This window comes from Macrobrachium nipponense, chromosome 19 (assembly GCF_015104395.2).
Source record: "Macrobrachium nipponense isolate FS-2020 chromosome 19, ASM1510439v2, whole genome shotgun sequence".
Classification (NCBI taxonomy): domain Eukaryota; kingdom Metazoa; phylum Arthropoda; class Malacostraca; order Decapoda; family Palaemonidae; genus Macrobrachium; species Macrobrachium nipponense.
This window is the reverse complement of record NC_061088.1, coordinates 15971514-15984393: the sequence shown is the minus strand read 5'-3', so window position 1 is coordinate 15984393 and position 12880 is coordinate 15971514. Positions and strand designations below refer to the sequence as shown.

General features: G+C 37.2%; 1 long non-coding RNA gene and 1 pseudogene across 1 annotated transcript; both read left to right on the top strand.

Moving 5' to 3' along the window:
- Positions 1–76: 76 nt before the first annotated feature.
- LOC135214220 (uncharacterized) lies at positions 77–4218 on the top strand. Its single transcript, XR_010314314.1, has 3 exons — positions 77–282; positions 2499–2726; positions 3796–4218. It is a non-coding gene; the product is annotated as an uncharacterized LOC135214220 (long non-coding RNA).
- Positions 4219–7060: 2842 nt separating this feature from the next.
- Positions 7061–12880, top strand: part of LOC135214210 (fibrinogen-like protein 1) — a 19501-nt pseudogene continuing 13681 nt past the window's right edge.

Genomic DNA, 12880 nt, shown 5'->3' with positions numbered 1-12880 from the left:
TACACACACACACACATATAATATATATATATATATATATATATATATATATATATGTGTGTGTGTGTGTGTGTGTGTACATTATAAAAAAAATTTATGCCAGATGTGGAGTTGCGGGTGAAGGGGTCTCCGTCTGGTGTGACATGGGTGAGGAAGAGGTCGACGAAGGCGGATGGACTGTTGTCCTTCTTCGGCGACCTCTCAGTACCCAGGTGAACTTCAGCAGAGGATGGAGCGATTACAGTATTGGATTTGGCAGCCCAGACACTGAATACTGGATAGGTGAGGCTTTTCTCAGTTCCCACTGACTTTTTGTTTTGAATAGAACACCAATAAGCAAGGTTTTACTGGGAATATTTGTGTACTTTGAATGACGAGCAACTTAGAAGTCTCTCTTTCCTTTCGTCTTTGTTGGTTCCTATAAATTTCTCATTCATAAGAGACAACTTAAAAGAATTGTCATTTTTCCTTCGTGTGCTAAGTTTTGGAATTCTGTTCTTGCTTCTGCTTGTCTTACTCCAATAACTCAGACTTCTTGCTCCATTTTATTGTTTTCACAGGAAGGAAACGACGGAATGTGTAAGTAGGTAAAAATAAAAATATGAGTGAATGCTGTACAACGTCCCGTAAAATATTAAACAATTATCAATTGAACCTGTGGTCCTGCATTGGCTGTGGCCTCACGTTTATTAACCAAATCGTTTAAGTTATTGCACAATTTGATTGATAGATTGATTTATAGGTTTTAGGCATAATGCCAAGCACTGTGGCAACTAAGGCCATTCAGTGCTGAAAAGGAAATTGACAGTGAAGAGGTTTGAAAGGTGTAACAGGAGGAAAGTCTCGCAGTTGCACTACGAATGAATTGTTGGGATAGGGTGGAAAGTGAGATGGAAGAAAGATAATACGAAAGGAGGTACAGTAAAAGGAATGAAAGTAGTTGCAGCTAGGGGCCGAAAGGACGCTGCAGAGAACCTCAAGTACCGCCTACATTGGATGCACGAAGAGGACTCAGCATCCCTGGTGCCTACAGTCGAAACTACCTTTTCAAGGTTTGCTCGTTTTGTTTCAATATACAAGTTTTTAACCGTAAACATGGATACATACGTTCATTTAAAACAGAATTATACTAATGTATTTATTTAGAGGTGAACCGAGTTACTATAAGACTCCTCGTCAGAAAAATCTCATTCCGTTTTCATTGGTACCACGCTCAGTTCAAGTCTCATGATACCCAATAACAGAATATCATTGTTCATATTATCATTATACTTATACATCGTAGAACAAGCTGAAAGAGAACGTCAGTCTTAAAGCAGGTTCAGTAAGTTAGAAACCTTATATTTGTATAAATACTGTGGAAAAGCAGCGCCCAAACAGAATCGTACAGTAAAGCATAATTAATAATAGGTACAGCATTAGACTAACCGGGAGAAAGAAACATATTGAAAACATAGATATAACAACAGGTATATAAATCAATCAAAACGAAAGGTAAATCAGTAAACAGATAGCAATTTGACGCGAGGGGAAGGACAATTCTTTATTCCTTTCTAAGTACATCATTCAGCTGGTGACGTTTCAAGACGTTTAGTCCCATTTTCAAACATATACCATAAAAGAAGCAGCAGACATGTGCAAAACAGACTCGGAGTAAAAAAATAAACAGACAAATAGTTTTTTTACATACAACATAAAATTATAAGTAGAGTAAAAAGGAAGAGAGTTGGCCTAGGGGTGCTGATGGCACAGGCCTGGTGACAGTTCGGGTCTTCAGCTTCGACTTAAACTTACTAGATATATAACGGTGTTGATGTGGTCTGGGAATTTATTAAAATCATAGGCCGAACTCCTAAAGACCAACAACTAGCAAATTAAATTCTCAGACCACCTCAACACCTCTATACCTCTCGTGAGTTTAAGTCGAAGCTGAACCTGGCCCGATCTGTCACTCTGCCTGTGGCCTCAGCACCATTTGGTCAACTCTCTTCATTTTTACTTTACTTATAATTTTATTTTATACTTGGTCAACTCTCTTCATTTTTACTCTACTTATAATTTTATTTTATACTTGGTCAACTCTCTTCATTTTTACTCTACTTATAATTTTATTTTATACTTGGTCAACTCTCTTCATTTTTACTCTACTTATAATTTTATTTTATACTTGGTCAACTCTCTTCATTTTAAATGCTACTTATAATTTGTATTTTATACTTGGCCAACTCTCTTCTTTTTTACTCTACATATAATTTTATTTTATATGCAAAAAAAAAAACTTGTTTTCTTTCTGAGTCTTTTTAATGCCTGTTTCTTTCATCATATAGCTTTGAAAATGGGACTAAACGTCTTGAAACGTCACCAGCTGAATAATGTAATTGGAAAGCAATAAACAATTGTGTTTACTGAAAACCACCCCCAACTTCAATAAACAGATACAACCATATCGTAAGCAAGCCAAGCATCCACACTGGTAACCGTGTCCCTTGAATTGACAGGTAACGACGTGCTCCACGCCCTCACGAACGAAGCAACCCAAGTGCTCCGGGTGGACATGACCGACTGGGACGGGGAGTCCCGGTACCAAGAGTACAGCTTCTTCCACGTCGCCAACAGAGTTCACAAGTACAGCCTTCGACTGGGGACGGGAACCGGGATTGCTGGGGATGCCTTCAAATATCATGATAACATGCTCTTCTCCACTCCCGACAGAGATAACGATAAAAGTGAGCAAATCTTTTTCCGTGTTAAAGCTGTCCGTAGGTTTTGAGGTGGTTTGGTCCTGCCGAGAAAATGGAGAATGACAGTATAATGATAGACTGGCAGTGTATGTGTAGCTTGGGGGGGGGGGGGGGGGGGGTCGACACACTGCTTCTGAGCTTTCTTTGTTCGTAAAGGAAGCAGCTGATTTTGTGAATATTTGGATGTTTTCTTTTTTCTTGCACAAAAAGTTCATCCTTGATTTAAGTAAAGAACGATTACGGCAATGCTATATGTATGTATGTATGCAGATATAATATGGTCCTGCATTCATGTATCTAAGTATGCTTCAGTTCTTGGTACTTTATTCTGGATAATCATTCATTTTCCACTGCCATGGGTAGGACTCCAGAGTCGAAGTAAACCATAAGAGGTCTTCTGATGCCATATTTTCTTGAGAATTGGACTGTTATCCATTCTTTTAAAACACCATCCAACATAGTCTTTTCCTACCTACCTTGTCATAAATGGAATCAGTATTTGCAATATTCAGGACCCCTGATTTCCCACTCGATGATCTTTGTGTATCACAAGGATCCTTTTCGAGCTGTGACAACGAAACTAGAGTTATTTTGAGCTATTGTGCAAAAGTGGGCCATCTTGAAGTACCATGCAGTAAGTATGAATACCTTGCCTCTAAAAGTGGCAGTTCCAAGTTACGAGAAACTGGATTACCTATGGGAATTCTGTCTTCCTAGATCTTGTTTTAGTGAGAGAGAGAGAGAGTGCGTGGGTGTGTATGTGTGTGTGTGTGTCAAAAGCCTCAGTGTGATGGCCGATGTTTGGAAGAGAGGGTACACAATCATGAGTAGTAATTCTTATTTCTATCTAGTTCTAGTCTTGGACACTAATATTTTTCCTCATTGATACTCCTCGCTTCATCCTCAATTTCGTTTTCTCAACCTTAAATTTGTCCTTGCTAATACAATATACACCTTAACTTCAGTCAGTAAAACACGTTTATTTTTCTAACGCATATGCCCCTTCATTTTTCCTGATTTTAGACTTCTTACCCTCTTCTTTTTTCCACAACAGGTTCCCTTCACTGCGCAGCTAAATACAGTAGTGGCTTCTGGTTTAATGACTGTTACAAAGCGAGTCCAACGAACACACTTCTGAGCAAGCAGAAAACCGTGAAGGGGATAATTTGGGAAACGTTCCACTCTGACTATACAACGCTGCAAAGCGTCACCTTTAAAGTGAAGCCAGCTATGTGATATAGTGGATGATTTCTCTCAGTCATAAATCTTAAAACCCAGTGTCAATCCATGCTCAACAAAACTGGTTTCAAAGGACTGTAAAGTGTGACTAAGAGAAAATTAAGAAAACAGAGAAATTTGTAAATTGCGAATAAGTAATAGTCTACTGGGTGCTCTTCAGCAAGCGACCTTGGAGGCTTCCCTACTCATTTACATAACACCTGAATGCTCATGATTATCTAATAAATCCATGAATGTTCTTGTCTTTCCTAAGCTTACTCAAAGTAACAGGGAAGAAGCCAGGCGGATGAGGGAATGCTCAAATTTATACCAAGTTCCCTTAATCTGGGAGAATTTCAGAAACAATAAATGTCTCATAATGGACTCTTGCCCCTCCTCTCTAAGACGGTTCTAAATGGTGAAATGGGGAGAAGGCACCATTACAGCCCTTGAAGAGGTTTGTACTTCAGGCATTCTCTTCAAAAGGCACTTCTGTGAAACACCAATGCCCCAGAAGGCACGACACTCGTGGTCATGGTCAGGGTTACAAAGCTTCATATCTCGATGACATCTGAAAAATGGCTTCATTAGTGTAAATGAAGTTTCTATCTCTTACAGCTCAAAATATATTGCGAGAACTGAAGTCGAGTAATAAATGCATAGAGAATAAATCCATAATTTCCTTTTTCAGCAAAGTTCTCACACAATTTATATATATAATATATATATATATATATATATATATATATATATATATATATATATATATATATATATATATATATACAAAAAATGAAAATGCCCATTGACAGACAGATAGAGAAGTGATTGCCAGACCAAAAACTTATTTTTTACTCTGCTCTTCAAAGAAGAAGATTACCTTTATCATCTGTTTCTTAGTAGTCGAAGTTACTGCTTATAACGCATACTTCACCTCACTGACTATGAGGAGAGGATCTATACTTCTGGTATGTTAACAGCAGTTAAACCACAGATATGGGTTCAGTGGACCTGCTATGATCCCGAATTATATGCAGCAGTATACTGGTCCCACTTACTCTGTTCCTTCTCTGACTGAATGGAAGTTGTCTTGTCCTGGCAAATCACAGGTCAACCATTCATATTAAAAAAATGGAGTTTCGTCCTTATCATTTTTATTATCAATCCTTTTATTATTATTATTATTATTATTATTATTATTATTATTATTAATATATAATGAGCGAGAGAGAGAGAGACAGAGAGAGACTAAACTCACTTGATGCAAGCTGATACCACTTGATGCAAGAGAGAGAGAGAGAGAGAGAGAGAGAGAGAGAGAGGAGAGTGTGTGTTTCCTCAAAAACGCAATTCCCGGCCGTTATGATTGCATCTGCTGTAAATGACATGAAATTAATAAAACAAAAATGCTTTAAAACAAATATGCTATAACAGAGCTATTTATAATGTATATACTGAATTAAATGTGTAATTGCATATCACGTATTCTGCATAATAACACGAAAAAGCCAAATTTAGAAGTACAAAAAACTGCTTTTAGCTACAATGTATGAGTATGAACTATTGAACACTGAACAGGGGGTCATATCCGCTTTCTCAAACTGCAGATATGGATGCGGATGTTGCTTGCAATGCTAATGCGGATGTGGATCTATAAAAAAAATACGAATAATCAGTGGATGCGGATATCCGTTTACATCCCTAAATATATATATATATATATATATATATATATATATATATATATATATACATATATATATAACACACACATATAAATATATATATATATATATATATATATATATATATATATATAATAATGTATTATAAAAAATAAAAAACACCTTATCGTGCTTCCCAGTTATCGATAGAAGGATCCACAATGACGCACTTGGTTAGCAAGAAGTGCATTTGAAAACATATTTAAAGAGCTTAAAGCTTTTGTATGTCCCTAATCCTGTGGACTTAGTCATATTCAACTCCTTTCAGGTATAAGTTATTCTCAAGAGTACTGTGAATATGTTGATAATGGGTCTTTTGTTGCCTAATATTGGAAAGTATAATTATGTCACGTGCAATCCACTGACATGTTTTGTATATGATTGCACACTCCTATAAATACATCTTTCATGTATGTATGTTTAATATATATACCTATACTACTATATATATATATATTATTAATATATATATATATATATATATACATATATAAAGTATTTATATATAATGCTATTATATATATATTTTACTAATATTACCATATATAGGGATATATATATATATATATATATATATATATTTCGTTAAAAGCAATTGCTTTGGTGGCATCAATAAGTTTCTTGCAGATATCTTTAAGCGACTACTGACCGTCCTTTCGACCTATCTATATCATCGTGTGGGGAGAATGACATTGAGCTGAGGTCTGGGGATTACAAACTTCACTAATTCAGGGCGTTGTTTTGGGTACAAAGAGCATGTAGGACAACATAAGCAAAACTTTTGAACGTGATTAAATAAATATTCATAATACAATACCTTTGTGTTTCAAAATCAGCAAAATCTTACATGTTAGTTTCCATATACAGAAAATAGGGTACAAAAATAAATAAAAATTTTTAACAACGTATGTAAAAGGAACAAAAAACCAAATGTCTGTTTGTACATGAATGTGAGCGTCCAAATGCTCGATGCTCATTAAAGGCTTGAGGTTCGTGTTGGGCCAAGCCTTATTGACTTCAGGAAGCATGTTACTTGGCCTTCGCTGGGCGCTCTCGTGTCCCTAAGGGACGTGCTGTCTAGTCCCTGTTGGCTCGCGCATTCCTTCTCCTGCTGGAGGGGAGTATGTGACAGACTCTTGTTGGATATTAGTTAATACGGTTTGCTTTCTCAGTCACGTGACAGAAGACAGAGAGGCATTGTTAATCGTGAAGAACACCACACCACATCTCGATGAGCTCATCAGTAGATTTACTGACGCCCGCGAATCGTCAACATGGTTGCGTGGGCAAGAGCTGTATCAATCAGTATCTTTTTATTCCTGACGAAGGCGACGCTACCGCCAAGTTCCGCCGCCGCAGCCGTGCCGTTGCTGGCGGAAAACGACTGCGCTGTGCACACGTTGCCGATCGAAGTCTTGCAGCAGCTGATGAGCAGTGCTGAAGTCATCCTGAAGAACTTCGCCTCAGGAACGGCGGTCCAACCCGAGGCAGGATCGTCCGACGCTGCTGTAGACGGTAAGTAATTGCAACTGAAAGTGGGAGTCCTTCGATTCAGCCGAAATAAAAGATGGCGGATCCAGTGTCAGATGATGTTTCATATGTTGAGGAATCGCAAGTAAAAACAGGCGGCTTTTACTCAAGCCTTCCTCCCCACAATCCCCTCCTCCTCCCCACCCTTTTCAGAAAACACCCTCCTCATCCTCCTCCCCACTCCTTTCAGAAATCAAACAAAAAGAGACACATGAAACAATCCTTCAAAATCAGGTGCGAGCGGCAGAGGCTGACAAACGGAAGGCGAAACTCAGCACTGTGTCATTGTGAATGACAACTTTAGATTTCATAAAAGGGATGGGTGGCATATTAAGGGTGTTAATATCTCGCCTCGTTTCCGCTTTGAACTGTTGTTGGGAAATTGGGATAGGACCTGTGCACTCTGCAATTATAGCCAGTAGTCCTTAATGTTTTTTTTGTCATTATTGTTATTTTACTAACCTGGTTTACTTGTAATTTTCGTCAGTATGTGACTGTTCTTCCTCAAGCACCGTAAAAGACTGACGAGAATAACGAATAATAGGAGATAAAATAAAATATATATTTATGTGTGTGTCCGCAAGTGCCGAAATAATTAACACACAGTCACGTGAGGAACAGCAATAACTTTCTGACTCACATCAGAAATGTATTCCTGTCAATTGGGTCACAGCTGAGTCGGGAATCTGAGGAAAACTCGCTGCTGGTAAGCAAGGCAGTTACATATAACGCCTGCCTAGGTCATCCTTAGGTACACTGGGACTTAGGTTCCAGCTTTTATAACCTGTGTCGCATGGATGGCAGCGGTCTCGTCTTCCAGTTGAAAGATTAATATATATATATATATATATATATATATATATATAATATATATATATATTATATATATATATATATATATATATAATATATAGTAAATCATAATATGTATATATATAATATATATATATATATATATATATATATATATAAGCTAAGTTAATAAATAAGCTGGAAGTTATGACAAATTAATGTGAACATCTTTCTCCAGTTCAAATTGTCATTCACACACACCTGGTGCTTATGTCTATGATTGTATTCATTTCGTCACAAACTCTTTCGAATCGGGTGTCTTGGTCTTCTTTCCACCCTCAGTCCTTTAGGTCCAGATCAAAATCCATCAATGAACAACACTCTTTAGCGTCTATCCCGAAGGGGAATGGTGCAGCCAGTCTCTCAATCTCCCTTTCAAAGATGAATGACCTCATAGGTTACGGCGCTTGGCCTTTGGCCGAAATTCTTTATTCCATGCTATTCCCTCTTTTTAATGGTTTTTTTTTTTCATCTGCTTCACACTATTCGTTAACAGATTAATCAAATATCCATTGACAATCTCAAACAGGCGTTACATGTTAGCATTCCCACGCTTTCATAAAAAGAGAACTCATCTAAAAAAAAAAAACAGCCAGTTATTACAGCACATTTTGATACCAAAGTCAGTCACAAATCGGATTCAACCTCTGTCGCTTCCATTCTTTCGTGCGTTGGGTATGAATTTTGCTGACCTCTCCACAGCATACGTGATTTGCGTTCCTTACTCCTTTTCATATATTTTCCCACAATAAGAATTTCGAATTATGGAGAGCCAAAAATATAACAAAACAAAAAAAACCCATATATAAAATTATATAGTTACTGTTCATCTTTAAAAGCTAAAGCCATTCTTCCCTCGTCCATCACTCATGTGACACCATCTTCCCCGTAATCAGACTTAATCAGCCTCTATCTCAATATATCTCCCGCAGGATCAGCCACCTACATCCTCCTGCGCCGAATGGACAGCGAACTGACGGAGCTGAGGAGAAAAGTTCACAGTTTAGAGGCAGGAAACAGTCCCACCACTTCCCACCAGCAGGAGATTAACAGTAGCATAGTAAATCAGGTGTTGCAGCTTCAGGAAGTAACCAGGCAGGTGAAAGATCAGCTGTCAGGACAGGTGCAGCAGCTTCAGGAAGAAACCAAAGAGGTGAAGAACCAGCTGCTGGGTCTGTCTCAGCAGGTCAACCAGACCCTTCAAGTCCCAGTGGCTACGTCCGGAAGAGGACTGGAAACACAGAGCGACCTCGATACCAGGTATGGATAGGCAGCTTCTTTCTTCTGCTTCTTCTTTTCTGCTGTCGCGAAACTAGAGGTAAGAGAAAAGCCTCACTTATACCAGGTGAGAGGTAAATACGAAAAGGAGGAAGAAAGATAGCGACCAGATAATGCCTTTATCAGTCTTACCTCTGAATGGAAAAATACAAGGAGCGAAAGTGGTAGAGATTTCAGGTGAAAGGTCTTATCCAAATTTAGATAAAGATGCGTAAGGTCTAGTTTCTTGGCCTGGAACATTCCACAAAAGGCTGAGCTAAGACAGCCTGTAGTTCCTCTCCCTGAAAACTCGCATCTCTCCAAACATCGAATCACTAGTTGTGAAAACATGACCCATTTTGCGTCAAATTTTTCCAAAAAATTCGTATATAAAGCTTTGCTTAATTAATTCAGCTGACAAACAAGCAAACCTCGCCGAAAGCGTAGCCTCCTTGGTGTAGGTAAAATTAGGAGAATAAAAAGTTCAGCTGAAAACCCTTTCCTTACTCAAGCTTTTTAATAAGGAAAACCTGAGAGAGAAGAACTAAGGGTCATAGTCAATTGTCTATCCAGCACAGACGTTAAGAAAACCATTAGATAGCCAAAGAGTTAAAGAGAATGCGCGAATAAAAAGTCCAAGTGACTGGACTTGACCAGAACTGACAGAATTTAGCAAAGGTCTGGTGTATTACCAAAGGAGGCTGTGAATCGCCTCTTGAGGAAAGAGAGGTTTTAAGAACCAAGAAAAGCGGCAACAGGAAAAACAATCACAGTCACGAGACTATTGGAAAGAAAAAGAATATTGTCCTTCCTTTAAACTTTATCAGGTTTAAGAATGTCTGATGTTATTTTCCATAATCTTATGATGACACAATTGCACAAATATATCAAATAAAATTAGATCAAATAATAAATAAGTACCAAATAATTTATATAACAGCAGAAATTAGAGACACTTGGAGCAAAACGCAAAATAGAAATTCCCGAGTAAATATCAGCAGTTTAACCCATTAAATCCCAACTTTTGTATTTTATGAAATTCTGGAATTTTTTGCAAAATATTATATATTTAAGGGTTAAGAATACATATGAAGTAGAAAGAAAAATCTATTCTAAATGGTAACTAATAAGCTTGACCTTCATGAAAGCTGATCCTTCAAAATGATGGAACGCTGGTTTTATAAAGGGGTATAAAATCACGTTTTCCAGCTGTCCTCAATTGAGGACAATGGGGGCGGGACAAATGGGTGTTAGGTTTATATTCCTAAATAATAAAAAAGTATCTTCTTTGTAAGTAAAGATAAACAAATACATATTATCAGTCTAGTTGTATGTTTTGAATTCTCATTTAGTATTCTAGCTGAAAAAAATGTAATTTTATAAGCCAAATTTACTTTTTTTTTTTATTGCAATACCCTGTGAACTTATTTTCTTTTATGATAAGAGCTGAGACATTCAATACAAAGATTCACATTACATTTAGGGCAAGAGGTCCTTAGATCTGTTGTATATGTTTTGTTCAAACACCATTGTTGACTGTTGCGTTTTTCAATAAAATGGTCTTTACCATCATACCGAACATCAGTAAAACTTGCATATGAGTGTAAAGTACCACAAGGTCTTCCTACTAAGCCTTCCATGCAAGCCAACTTCAAGTGAGCTATAGAAATTACCCTTTTGAAATCTAATAAACTCAGCTGTATGTTACCATGTCCTTGGTGCACCAATGCCTCGAATAGAAACAGAATATTTCCCTACCAACCAATCAAGGTATCCTACAATACCCATGCATTTGTTATAGTTGAAAATTGCATTTGGTTGAGGAGCTCTTCCTTTTGACTTGGCAGCCCAGGCGAATCTCGGTTTACTGTACGTACACCCTTTCGCAACCTGAATTATTTTCGTACAGAGAAGCAAAAAATCTTCATCTTTACCTTCGTAACATGGATTTTTCGTACGTAGGGACTTTCGTATGTAGAGGTATCACTGTGGGTGTGTGTGTGTGTGTGTGTGTGTGTGTGTGTGTGTGTGTGTGTGTGTGTGTGTGTATTATATATAATATATATATATATATATATATATTATAATATATATATATAGTTATTTTTTTAACCGTTATTTTTTTAACCTTGTACAAAAATAGGTTTTTAACACTTACTGTGACTTTTCGTTGCCAATAATATTAAAAAACTAATAATGATACCAATGTGTCAAAGAGTTCTCATATATATATATATATATATTATATATATATATATATATATAATATATATATATATATGTGTGTGTGTGTGTGTGTGTGTGTGTGTGTGTGTGTGTAGTCTCAGCAAATAGATAAAGAACCCACCAAGAAAATGCAACAGGAAAGTTTTGAATAATATCTAAAAGAGGAAAGCCAGGACTAAGAAAAGGAGAGAGAGAGAGAGAGAGAGAAAAAAAAAAAAAAAAGACACTTAAGCTCACCACCCGTCCCCACCCTCCCCTCCCCCTAACCGGGAGAGAGAGAAAGAGAGAGAATTAAATTATATAATACACACTGCGCACTTGACGTTTTTCTCAGTGATACCAAAAGTACCAAGAATGACATTTAATCCCAACTTCTGGGATGACCCAAGGACACAGCAATGACTTAAGCCTCCTTGTGTTCTTAGTGTTTGGATTTCATAATCGAAGCAGTGAATTTTATGCATTTATTTATATATCTATTATTTTCTATTTATTTATTTATTTATCTACATAGTTTACTGTTGCAAGTGTTTCTCAGAATAACTTTCCGATCATATTTTCACTGTACGCTTTTGCCTACAAGTGTGTACAGTCAACAAACATGATATTATTATTCACAAGAAAAACTTAAAATTCATAAAAACATAATAAAAACAATAAATGGAAATATGAGCCTGGGAGGTTCTGCTTTATTTGTACTTATTTATTTATTTATTTTGCTTAACTTACAAAGAAAACGTCAATGACAAAGAGAAAATAATAAAAATGCGACCTAACGACGATTGTAAATGAGATGAAGAAAATCATATCCCAACTCTTTCACTTACGAGAAAAAAAGTTTCAAAGACAAATGATCAAAATAAATATAGTGAACAAGACTGATACATACACACTCTCTCTCTCTCTCTCTCTCTCGGTAAAAAAAGAAAAAACTTCCATCTTTCTTTTACTTTTGTTAGCTGTTTCATGCTCAGGATGACGGATGACGGACGACTGACAAGTGTGTTCGTGCGTATGTGCGCGAGAGGGAGACAGGAGGAGGGAGGGAGAGGTGGGAACTGATTTCGAAGACTTTCCATCAGAGAGAGAGAGAGAGAGAGAGAGGAGGAGGAGGAGGACACAGTGCATGATTTATATAGCACCAAGGCCAATACAGATTGTGAAAACCCAAGGACGGCAATGAAGGATCTGCGATAAAAGCGCTCTCTCTCTCTCTCTCTCTCTCTCTCTCACTGGTATTCACATGTAAGGAATGTTCTGGTGTTACAAGCGGTCCTCTTGTAATTTCATGAACCGAAAAAGGAAACAGCAATTTTAAAACTGATCAGTGTT